The following is a 12,702-nucleotide window of genomic DNA, read 5'->3' as shown; positions in this document are numbered from 1 at the left end:
CCAGTCTGTTAACAAAGGTCAACAATGCTCCCAGAACCACTGGATGATGGCACAATCTCCTATTTGGGAATGCATGCCAAGCATTACCGCCCAGGAGAGAAGGCATTAGCAACCTTTGTAATCCGGGCTCTTAATGAGTTCCTCAGAGCAGACATCCTGGTCTCCTTTCCCCCTCGTGCAAAGAACTCCAGCTGAAGGACGACCAACAATAACTCGCCTGAAAACCACAAACTGAGAGCACAGATTACCAGGAAAATAGAAGAGTGCAATACCACAGGTGCTATCAGAATCCTAACCAGCGATGACACTATTGCCCCTCGGAACGCCACGACAGCACAGGCTCTACAAGACACTCACCCAGAGCCCCAGACAGCAGCAGGAATCCCCAGGAAAACAATACCGGCATGGAACCCTTGACCGTTCGAGAATCTGAGGTGTACAAAGCAGCAATGTCTTTCCCAACAGGATCAGCAGGGGGCTTTACAGGCCTAAGACTCCAGCACATTAAACAAATGCTGAACCCGGTGCTTGGAGATGCTGCAAAGGACCTTCTAGTGGAACTTACCAGATTCCCCAACATGTGATTGGCAGGCGGCATCCCTGAGGACATCAGGCTTGTCTTTTATGGAGTAGCACTCTGTGCTCTAAAGAAGAAGGATAGGGGAATCAGGCCTATTACCGTTGGCAACACCCTCCGACGCCTCGTAGCTAAGGCTGCAGCGAGATCTATCAGCCAGGAAGCAGCCACCTTGCTGAAACCTAATCAGCTCGGGTTTGGGATCCCCCTAGGCTGTGAAGCTGCAGCACATGCAGCACGGGCTTGCATTACTGATCTCCCGGATCTTGAGTTATCAAATATGTCTCTTAAGTGTCATTAGACAAGAACTCCTGGATGGATTTGAAGAAAAGTAGAACTGTGCAAACTGGAACTAGCAGGGTCCATTGTTCATCACAATGAAATGTGTGAAGTAAAACATGTGTATGGGGCAAGTAACAAAGTAGACTAACAGATGTTGTCACAGCTCGTATAAGATTTTTTTTACTAGTCTTAGGACGGTTCAGTTGTGGTGAGTATGGATTGCAGCTTGAAGAGTAGACCATTATGCCATAAACTGTCAAAGGCCTTGTTGACATCTCAGCAAGTGGCCTGAGACGATGATGGCGTTGAAGACACTGAGCAGGGACTGCAGGTAGTCGAGAGGTAGAAACTTCAGTTGGTTGACTGTTATTCCTGACAAACCTGGCACTTTGTTCCTCGTTTTCTTAAATACTTCTATCAATTCCCGTATGGTGATGGGTCGGGTGATCGGATGGTAAGGGTCAGGGAGTCCGGTGTCCATTTGAGGCCTGCTAGACAGGTTCTCCACATTTTCAGCCACACATCGGTCGACTGTAAGGTGGTTGTCATTGTTAATTTGGCTGTTTTCTGTAAAGATTTCCCCCCAAACTAATCCTGTGAGATTAGTTTACAGCTGTGCATCTTTCATTCTAGTGGCTATTACCTCGTTGTTATCAGTATATGTATAATTGAGGGGCGACAGCGGTGTCTGACGATCCTAGGAGTTGTCTGATCTTTCTCCAGAATATGGAAGGTTCTCTCCTCTCCTGGTTCGCTTGGTTGACTAGTGTACCCCAAATATGACGTATGTGTAGGAGCCTCAAGCCTAAGACTTCACGTCTGAGGGCCTGAATGATTTTGAGGGATGGTTGGCCTGTGTGTAGACGTCTCTCACATTCTTGCTGGTAGAGCCTCATTTACTCCTTGCTCTCTCTCTCTGGTCGGTTTGTATTGCTAAATTATTCTGGTGTTTGGTCACAATTGTCCATAGTTGCTTCAGTGATGCGTGTATATATGGAGGCAATTACTGCGTCAATGTCCTGGACTGGTTGATTGTCAAGATCAGCGGTTGGATCAGTATCAAGGAACTAAATACATGGTCGAAGTCGAAGCGTGTTTAGATTGGGTCTGGGGCATCCCAGAATTCTACAGGGAGATTCTTGCAGGTGTAGAATAACATACCTGGTTACCTGGTTGATGGGGTTCTGGGAGTTCTTCTACTCCCCCAAGCCCGGCCCGAGGCCAGGCTTGACTTGTGAGAGTTTGGTCCACTAGGCTGTTGCTTGGAGCTGCCCGCAGGCCCACATACCCACCACAGCCCGGTTGGTCCGGCACTCCTTGGAGGAATAAATCTAGTTTCCTCCTGAAGATGTCCACGGTTGTTCCGGCAATATTTCTTATGCTTGCTGGGAGGACGTTGAACAACCGCGGACCTCTGATGTTTATACAGTGTTCTCTGATTGTGCCTATGGCACCTCTGCTCTTCACTGGTTCTATTCTACATTTTCTTCCATATCGTTCACTCCAGTACGTTGTTATTTTTCTGTGTAGATTTGGTACTTGGCCCTCCAGTATCTTCCAGGTGTATATTATTTGATATCTCTCTCGTCTTCTTTCTAGTGAGTACATTTGGAGGGCTTTGAGACGATCCCAATAATTTAGGTGCTTTATTGCGTCTATGCGTGCCGTATATGTTCTCTGTATTCCCTCTATTTCAGCAATCTCTCCTGCTCTGAAGAGGGAAGTGAGTACTGAGCAGTACTCAAGACGGGACAACACAAGTGCCTTGAAGAGCACAACCATTGTGATGGGATCCCTGGATTTGAAAGTTCTCGTAATCCATCCTATCATTTTTCTGGCTGTCGCAATATTTGCTTGGTTATGCTCCTTAAACGTTAGGTCGTCAGACATTATTATTCCCAAATCCTTTACATGCTGTTTTCCTACTATTGGTACATTTGATTGTGTTTTGTACTCTGTATTATGTTTAAGGTCCTCATTTTTACCGTACCTGAGTACCTGGAATTTATCACTGTTAAACATCATGTTATTTTCTGATGCCCAGTCGAAAACTTTATTAATATCAGCTTAAAGTTTTTCAATGTCTTCAGCCGAGGTAATTTTCATACTGATTTTTGTGTCATCTGCAAAGGATGATACGAAGTTGTGACTTGTATTTTTGTCTATATCTGATATGAGAATAAGGAAAAGCAGCGGTGAAAGGACTGTACCCTGAGGTACAGAACTTTTAACTGCACTTGGACTAGATTTTATATGGTTGAACGTTACTCGCTGAGTCCTGTTTGACAGAAAACTGAGTATCCAGCGTCAAACTTTACCGGTTATTCCCATTGACTTCATTTTGTGTGCTATCACGCCATGGTCACATTTATCGAAAGCCTTTGCGAAGTCCGTGTATATCACATCAGCATTCTGTTTTTCTTCTAATACCTCAGTGACTTTGTCGTAGTGCTCAAGTAGCTGTGAGAGGCACGATCTTCCCGCTCGAAATCCATGTTGGCCTGGGTTGTGAAGGTCATTGGTCTCCATGAAATTGGTGACCTGACTCCTAATCACTCTCTCAAATACTTTTATGATGTGCGATGTTAGTGCAACTGGTCTATAATTCTTTGCCAATGCTTTGCTCCCTCCCTTGTGTAGAGGGGCTATGTCTGCTACTTTAAGTGCATCTGGTATCTCCCCCGTGTCCAAGCCCTTCCTCCACACTATACTGAGTGCCTGTGCTACCGGCACTTTGCATTTCTTTATAAATATTGAATTCTATGAGTCTGGACCTGGGGCCGAGTGCATGGGCATGTTTTCAATTTCTTTTTCAAAATTTAGTGCGCTCGTATTTATATCAGTTATATTTACAGGGGTTTGGATATCGCCCATAAAGAAATTGTCTGGATCTTCCACCTTCATGTTGTTTATTGGAGTGCTAAACATGTCCTCATACTGCTTTTTTAGGATTTCACTAATTTCTTTGTCATCCTCCGTGTATGAACCTTCACTTGTACGAATAGGTCCAATACTGGCAGTGGTTTTTGCTTTTGATTTCGCATATGAGAAGAAATAACAGGTATGTGATCTGAACCCACATCATTACACGGGAGAATTCTACTGTGAAAGATATTGCATTCAACATTCGTCAGTATAATATCAGGTTTTCCTTGGTGGTTACCTACAAAGGTTTTGAAGTAGGGACCCAAGAATATTAAGTTCTTCGCTGTCATGAGGTTATACAAGAGCCGACCTTCGATGTCATCTCGTCCATTGGTGTCGTTGAGAAATGCTGCATGGTGTGTATTAAAGTCCCCCTGCAAGGATCGTTAGGACATTTCTGTTAAGTTCCTTGTGAATGGCTCTCGAAGGGATGGAGTGCTCTCCTGGGGAGATGTAGGTAATTATAATTGCAATGGACCATGGTTTGTGACTATTTCCACTGCTAGTGCATTTTCTTTCTTGGAGGTAGATATTTGTGAAGGGGCAGCCCAGCTTGATGAGCACCGCAACACCTCTATTCTGCCCAAAGTTCCTTTCAATAGTCGTGTATCCATAGTGTTTGATGTGTTGGTCTGGGCGTACAGAAGTCTCGTTTAATAGGATGACTTCAGGGGTGATGGTTGCATGCGTCCAGTTCTAGTAAATATTTGTGGAAAAAGGGCCTTATGTTAAGTTTTATAATTCTAATCCCACTATTGGTTGGCTTTTCTAAAAAGGTATGGTGACCTTTCAGGTTGCTTCTTTTGGTGATTTTTTTTCCTTAGCAGTCGGTACAGATTTCGTTTCCTTTAACAGGTGTGCTTCCCCTGCCTCCCCTCCCCCCGATTGCGCTCTGCTTCCTCCCCTTCTTCCTACTTTTCCTACCTCTTCCCATTCCGTTTCATCACCACCATCTATTGAGGCTCGTTCGTCGTCTTCTACTGCAGTGGTCACTTGTGGAACTGCTTGTCTGTAAACGATTTGGCCAGGGAGTGTCACAGCGGGCGCCTCCTGTTGTAGTGAAGGCTCCTCTTCTGAGTCTTCAACGTGGATGTCAAGATTCTCGCTTGTTGAGGATGATTGATCAGAAGGGGCAGGTGAGGTAGGAATGATATGGGAATTGACTGGGTGTTCGGGTTTACCATGATGGCGATACCGATTCCCTTCCAGATGTGAGGTAGGAGGGTTACCTCCCTCTGCTGCGTTGAGGTGGGGATTTAGAGAGATGGTTTGGTCGTGGGACCTGTGAGGTGGTGAGTGGGACATTGAAGTTTGTCGTATATTGCATGACGTTGGTTGCATCATTTGTTGTGGGTTCTGAGACCGGAGACTGGTGATGTGGTGACTGTTTGCGATGACTGTTCAAGGTTGGATGAGAATGCATAGTCTGGGATTGCGACTGTAGATAGACTGTTAATCATTTAAAGCTAATTGAATGTGGGTGGCAAATAAGTATGGATTATTGCATGTGAATCTTGCTGCAATTGCTATTAGGACCTGCACCTGTACCGAAGCATCAGAAGACGCAAAAGGCAGCTGCGACATTGACGTTGTTGGGCGAGATTAGCCCACCCAAGCATTATGCTGGTTAGGTAAGGATGTCTGCCGGGAAACCTGGTTTGTGTTCGTTCTTTGACCCGGCATGCTAGGGAATGTTGCGATCCAAATATGAACGCAGCATGTAACTGGTTAGGTCGTGGGGTTTGGGCCTTGTCATGGATTCTCTGTATTGCTGCGTTCCGCACTGGACACACAGGAGATCCTCTTCAATGTACACCTACACAAAAGGCACATTTTGGTTGCCAGGTTTGGGACAATTCCTAAATTTATGGTGTTCAGCACAAATACTACAAATGCTTGATGTTGCAGAACATTTGTTAACCACGTGATCGAAGCAAGTAATTATCAAAAGAAGGCACTCAACAGGGAAGGCTATGTATCACCATCAAATGTGCGGGATAATCAGAGGGCGCTAAATATCACCAAGGATGCCAATACAAGAACAGAAATGCATAAGGGTAACGATATCAAAACTATCTGAGTCACCAAGAATACTATCGAGGGACAAGCGACCATGGGGGACGGTCAGAAAACAAGACACATGCTCGTCCCGGAAGTCAGCACATTCAACAAGGACTTGCACGATCGTAAGAGGGACAATGCTATTAGGACATTAAGGAGCAGGGCAGTGCTTCATCAAGTGACCATGAGTTAAGCGAGAATGGCCAATACGCAACCTCGCCAGAGCAGTTTCCCATCGCTGGTTATGGTGGCTGGAGGACGGCCAGGAGGACACACAACTCTTAAGAGTACTCAGTTTGTTTCCAATAACAGAAGATCAACAAGCCTGCCAACGGGTAAGGACGGAGGAATGGATAACCGGGTAAAAGTCGTAATAAGGAATACCTTTACGAGAGACGGGACAAGAGCGGACAGCTTCCGTGGCGGCAGCATCTGCACACTCATTTAAAGACACACCAATATGGCTGGGAACTCAACCAAACTCAACCGACTTAAATTTACTGTGAATAAGAAACAGCCAATGCTGGATCTTGACAACCATTGGATGAACCGGATTAAAGGACCCGAGAGCCATGAGGGCACTACGAGAGTCAACAACAACAGCAAAGGAAGATTGGCATCGAGAAAACAGGAGACGGAGAGCATAGAGAATAGCATAAAGTTCCGCTGTCAAGATGCTAGACTCCGAAGGTAAGCGACACATATAAGTGCAATCAGGAAAAACAACAGAGTAGCCTACACCGTCCGCAGACTTAGACCCATCAGGGAAGACGGAAACGGAGCGAAAAGAAAAGTGTTCAAGGAAAAAGCACTTTAGAACCATATGAAGGGTAAAAGCTTTAAGTACAAAACTGCGGAAATGGGACTCTTCACGGGGGCAAAGAAGGAACACCACGAGGAGAAAAATCAGAAATACGAACTGAAAGAGGATCCTGAAAGCGAGATAACCACAGAGTGAGGTGGTGAAGAGGAACAGGAACCGCAGGAGGGGCAAAAGTTAAAGCACGACAGAGGCGAGAGGAAGGATCTTGCAAGGACCGCGGAAAATTGGGAAGACAGTAGCCATCACGGCGGTCTTGAAGAGTGCCAACATACAAACTGAGGACGGGAATCAAATGAAAGGCACCAGAACTGAGGAGCAACCGAGAATGGTGCAAAGCATCAAGACGGCGGAGAGTAAAAGGAGAAGAAGACGAGTAAGCAGGGCAACCATAACCGAGCTTAGGCAGGACGAGAGAGTAGAGTGCGCCTATCTGCTCCGCAAGAAGTATGAGACAATACCCAAACAAGGGTAAGGGCCTTAGAGCATTCATCACGGAGGCAAGAGATATGGGGAGACCATGACAAACGAGTGTCAAAAATCAACCCCAAAAGCTTAGCGGAATCTTTGTACATAATGGGGTGACCATAAAGCGACAAAGAAGGACGAAGAACGACACGCTTCCGAGTAAAAGTCATAGCACAAGTCCTAGATGTAGAGAACCTGAAGCCATGATCGGTGGCCCAAGACGACACGCATCAATCGCAAGTTGAAGCTGGTGTTGAAGAAGAGGCGAATCACCATCCTGATAGCAAAGGGTAAGATCGTCGACATAAAGAGTGGAGAAGACGCCTGAAGGAAGAGGAAAGAAGACCATTGAGGGCAACCAAAAAAAGTAGTGCTCAGAACACTACCCTGGGGCACACCTTCGTATTGCTGAAAGAGGCAGAGAGAGCGGTACCAAGCCTCACCCGAAAGGAACGACGTGAGAGGAAGCTGTGGAGAAAGAGGGAGATGACCACGAAGGCCAAAAGAATGAAGTTGAGATAGAATATGATATCGCCAAGTGGTATCACAAGCCTTTTCCAGGTCAAAAAAGACGGCAACAACGGAGGTCTTCGCAGCAAATACAAAACAAATATAGACCTCCAAGTTCACCAGGACATCTGTTGTGCTGCAGCACTTGTGGAAAGCAAATTGAGAAGGGGAAAGGTGGTGATGGTGTTCTAAGAACCAGTTCTAAGAACTCATAATGAATGCCATCGGAGCCCGCCGCCGTAGAACCGCAGAGGGCCAGGGCAGACCGAAGTTCAAAGAGAGAAGGGATCGTTATAGGTAAGTCGAAGATGAGTGCAGAAATCTAAGGGACGAAAGATTTCAAGGACAGGACAGGTTTACGAAGAAGGAAATATTGGGGAAGATAAAAACCAGAGCTAACAGAAGAAAAGTGGGAACCAAGTTTGGTAGCAACCTGCAACGGGTCTGCCACAAGAGTACCACGGAGGTGAAGGACTGGTGAGACATCGGGAACGAACTGACTCGCTATCTTGCGGATACACTTTCTGATCTGCTCCAGAGGAGTGTCTGATGTAATGGCGGAGACATAAGATGCCCAATATTAACGTTTAGCCATACAGATGGCCCTACGGGCCACCGCACTCCCCTTCCGAAATAAAAGAAAAGAATCGGCCGTCTGGCGGTGGTGGTGTATCTTCCAGGCTGCACGCTTACAGCGGACAGCCCGAGCACAGTCTGCATTCCACCAGGGAACGCACTTCCGTAGTCCCCGAGGGGAAAAGCGAGGAATAGAGCGGAGGGCAGCGTCTAAGACAGTGTCATGAAAGAGAAGGAGAGAGCGAGGGAGAGGTCAGTGAGAGCAGCATTGAGGGTAAATAGGTTCCAGTCTTCCTTAGCAAAGTGCCACCTAGGGAAGGAGAGGGGAGGGTGAAAAGAGAAAAAGTAACAATGATGGGGAAATGGTCACTGCCACGGAGGTCATCAAGAACCTGCCACGTGAAACCTAAGTAAAGAGAAGACGAGCAAAGAGAAAGATCAAGATAGGAAAAGGTGCAAGTCTGAGAGTTCAAATGCATGGTCTCAACAGAATTCAGAAGAGACAGGGAAGAAGAGGATGAACGGCTCAGGAAGGCGACCCCTGGATGTTCGTCAGAACACTACCCAAAAGGGAATGACGACAATTAAAATCACCTAGCAGGAGCCCAAGCTCAGGCAAGGAGTCCAGTAGGTGTTTCAGATCGGGAAGAGAAAGCGGGACACTCGTGGGGAGATAAATGGAACAAAGGGTGTACCATTTCCTCACAAAGAAACGAGCAGCAGGACAATGGAGAGGCGAAGGAAAAAGTAAGGGGGACAAAGAGAATATCAAAGCGAATCAAGAGAGCAGAAGAGTTAGGAGCCCCAGCAACAGCTGGGAGCTGTTGAGAGAAAGGAATAGTCACGGAAGCGACAAGGATGAGCACCAAACATCGGCTCCTGGAGACAGACACAAAGGGGTGAAAACCGCGAAATCGGAAGTTGGAGTTCGAGGAAATTGGCGTAATAACCACAAACGTTCCATTGAAGAATAGACATCGACGAGAAGAGAAAGGACAGCAACAGAAAACAACGAAGAAATAAAGGTGAAAAGGGAACACAACACGTTAAAGAAGCGCAGGATCAGGGTCAGCGAAGTCAGGGTTAGGGGGCATGGGTAAACTAAGTAAAGTAGGAGGGAAGGGAGCTGGAGGACCAACCAGGGGCGGACGAGTAGGGTCCGGAGGAGAAAGAGAGGAGGATAACCGAGGGTCAAGGACAGCAGCAGGAGAGGCAGAAACCAGGGAATGGACCACAGCAAGGGCACCAACCGATAGGGAAGCGGAGGCCAAAGAGACCTCCAAAGCAGGAACAGGGGGCGTAACCACCGAAACGGGAGGGGACAGAGCGAGGGAGTCAGAAATAGGGGGCGAGGAAGAAATTGAAGCCTTTTTACCTGCTGGGGAGGAGGAAGGAGCGGAGCCAGGCTTACGCTTCTGACTCAAAGAGACAGGCATCCCAGCAATTACGTACTGGGCAACGGATTCTAGCGTCTCAACAGGAGAAGCAGAACGAGAGCATACACGACGGTTGTTGGGAGAACGATGGACATCAGCCCGTACTGACAGGCGGGGTGGAGAGCCAATAGACAGAGGAGAAAAATGGGAAGGAGGATCGGAGGGAGACGAAGACACAGGAGACATGACAGACCGGGCAGAAAGAAGGGGAACCCCAGACAGAGGACTAGGAGGGGGACCCTTCGAGGGGGAGGGGGACAGAACTCAAAGCAACAGAGGAGAGGGGCGGTGGGCGTGTCAGGGTCCAAGGCCTGGAAACGGTTTGAGTCCGAGGAAGGTGGGAAGGACGGGGTAGAGGAAGAGCGCAACATACGAGCATAAGAGACGTTAGCATAAGGTGGGAAATGGTGAACTTGGCGTCTCGCCTCAGGAAAAGACAAACGCTCCTGGTGCTTTAAGTTGAGAACGGTTGCCTAATCTTCACAACCCGTAGGTGCAGACGGCGACGACCACGAGGGGGACGAGTAAACGTGTCTACCTGAAGGACAGAATGGACCTGGGTTTGGAGAATATGCCGAATATTATCGTGGCAGTCCTTCAGATTCCGAACACCGGTTGCAACATGGGGCGGGAGGAGAATAGTGCCAACACTGGCATTCAACCGAGCGTTCGAGATCCGAACAGGGGTCTTGCCAAGGCAGGATATGGCGGCCAAGCGGGAGGCCGCACCCTGAGAAGGAGCATCAATGACACGTGTACCGAAACGGGTGGGGTTGCAGTTAACAGAGGCATCTACGGAATCAACAAGATACCTATGGAGAAAGAAATCGTCAGGAGGCGTAGAATCAAGAGGGAGGAGATCAAAGTATTTGGCCCATGAAGCGGGACCAAACAAGGCTTAATACGCATCAGTACGGGAAGGAATCGAGCGAAAGCGGCTGTGGCACGGACGGCGTTGAGAACCCACAGAGAGGGGTTAAAAGGTGCAGTAAACACAACGAGAGACTGAGCCGTGCCAGGAGACGAGGTGTTACCACTGGGGCTTGTTGCTTGATCGAACCACAGAGGGAGGGGAGCCGAGGGGAGTAGTCAGGAGGGTCAAAGGAGCAAGGTCGGGGCCCAACGCAGCGAGGGCTACAGAGCCCGGTCTTCCAATACAGTCGAACTCGAAGGCTTCGTCGCCCATCCCACGAGCATGAGAGGGTACAAGAGGAATATTCATAGACATAAATACGAAAAGAAACACGTTCATTCACGAATGTGCCCCTACACCCACCATGGAGCCACAATTAGAGGCAGGACACCCAACAAGAAGCTATCGCCGATCATGCCGGGGCCCCCTAGGGGTGCGTCGTAAGTATACGCCCCACAAACGCCACCTTAAGAACCGTCAATCCGTCGACATCAGGGTTCAGTGACGAAAGGGGGATTGACAATAAAAGGTTCCACTCGCTCGAGACGGGTACTACAGTTCTACGGGTGCAAGAGTATACCTCCTCAAACACCAAAAGAATGATCAAAACAGGCACTAGGTCAGCAGGAAATGACCAACGAGAAAGGAGAAGAGGGGGGGGGGGAGAGAAAAACGAAACAAAAGGAAAAGAAAAAGGCGTCCAGCAAAATTTGTGAGGACAGCAGCAGGAGCACAAGGCTACAAAAGGACAGGGGACCGTTTCAAGGAGCATCACACTCCGGCAGCCACCCACCAATCCCCCTCACGGCAGCAACGAGCTGGACAGGGAGGGGGCCACGTGAAGGAAGCTGAAGCATCGAAAGCATTGCTTAATATCAGTGAAACATTCACTTGAGATTTGTTCAGGTGTTGATATGTACCCAAAGCATTTTAATCCCTGATCAATCACCTAGGTAGCGTGGGCAGTAGTAGCAAACGTTATCTTTAGAGTGGGGCGTGGGTTGTCTTTGGTGATTGTGTATTTATATAGCTTGTTGCTATTGACTATTGATTTCAAGTATTTCATTGTCGTTATGGTCCCTGGCTATGAGGCGATTGAATCGCGACACACAGTCCTTCCAGCTGGAATTTGCCAGTAGCAACGGGAATTATGCCTACTGCATGGAGTGCAGACACTATCAGGGTGTAGAACTTTCTGAAGCTCATCTTCAGTTGGAAGCAAAACAATTGCACCGTTGGTGGTAAGATAAGTTTCAACAGGTGAAAATTCACCATGTGTGCCAAGAACATTGGAAATCTGGGTTTCATTACGTTTATGAGGTTCAACGATCTTTATTCAAAGTCTTACTGGCATGATGATGGAGGTAGCAAGATTGGTGGCTAGCAATAATTGCTGGTGAGAGTGAAGTTTTAATGGTCAGTCAAAATCCTAGAATTACACAAAGTGCTCCTAATCCAAACAAACCCTAGCCATGCTACAATGGCGACAATGTAGCCCCGACTCTTTGCGTGACCAGATTTACTACCGATTGGCTGTGGAACTTGCGTTGTCAGTTAAATCAAGTGGAGAAAGAGCAAGAGTAGAGTAACAGATCAGAAAGACAGGGGTTGGTACATATAGTGCAGTTCAAAACGGTTTAGTGATAGGGGCTGATGGAGAGGTGGGGTGGGATGAGAGGTGGGGTGGGATGAGTGGTGAGGTGAAAATGGAGAATGGTAGATGAATGAGGTGTGGTAGGGTTGAGGAGAGAAGGGTGAGGATGGGATGGAACTGTGAAGGGTAAAGGATGTGGAGAGTAAAGGGAGTGGTAGGTGAGTGGAGGAAGATGGCAGGTGGCTGGCTCAGAGATGGCGGTTGGTGCAGCGCCCCTCCTGCCGGCTTGCTGGCCAACAATTGACGATTTCGTCTTTGTGGTTGTTAATCTTCCTGGTTTCTTGCTGTCAGATGGATGTAGTTTGGTTTAACCAACTGCCGACAACCACACAGGTCTCGAATCGGCGACAGGAGGTCAAAGGGCTGTGAGAGACAACTGCTCTCAACGACGGCTGGGCGTGAGCGCTCTTCAGTTCTATATACACAAATTTCAATTATAAAGTTTTATTAAACAAGAGAGATTTTATACAAAATTTGAGA

Source organism: Procambarus clarkii, chromosome 79 (assembly GCF_040958095.1).
Source record: "Procambarus clarkii isolate CNS0578487 chromosome 79, FALCON_Pclarkii_2.0, whole genome shotgun sequence".
NCBI lineage: Eukaryota > Metazoa > Arthropoda > Malacostraca > Decapoda > Cambaridae > Procambarus > Procambarus clarkii.
Note: the sequence above shows the minus strand (reverse complement) of the source record.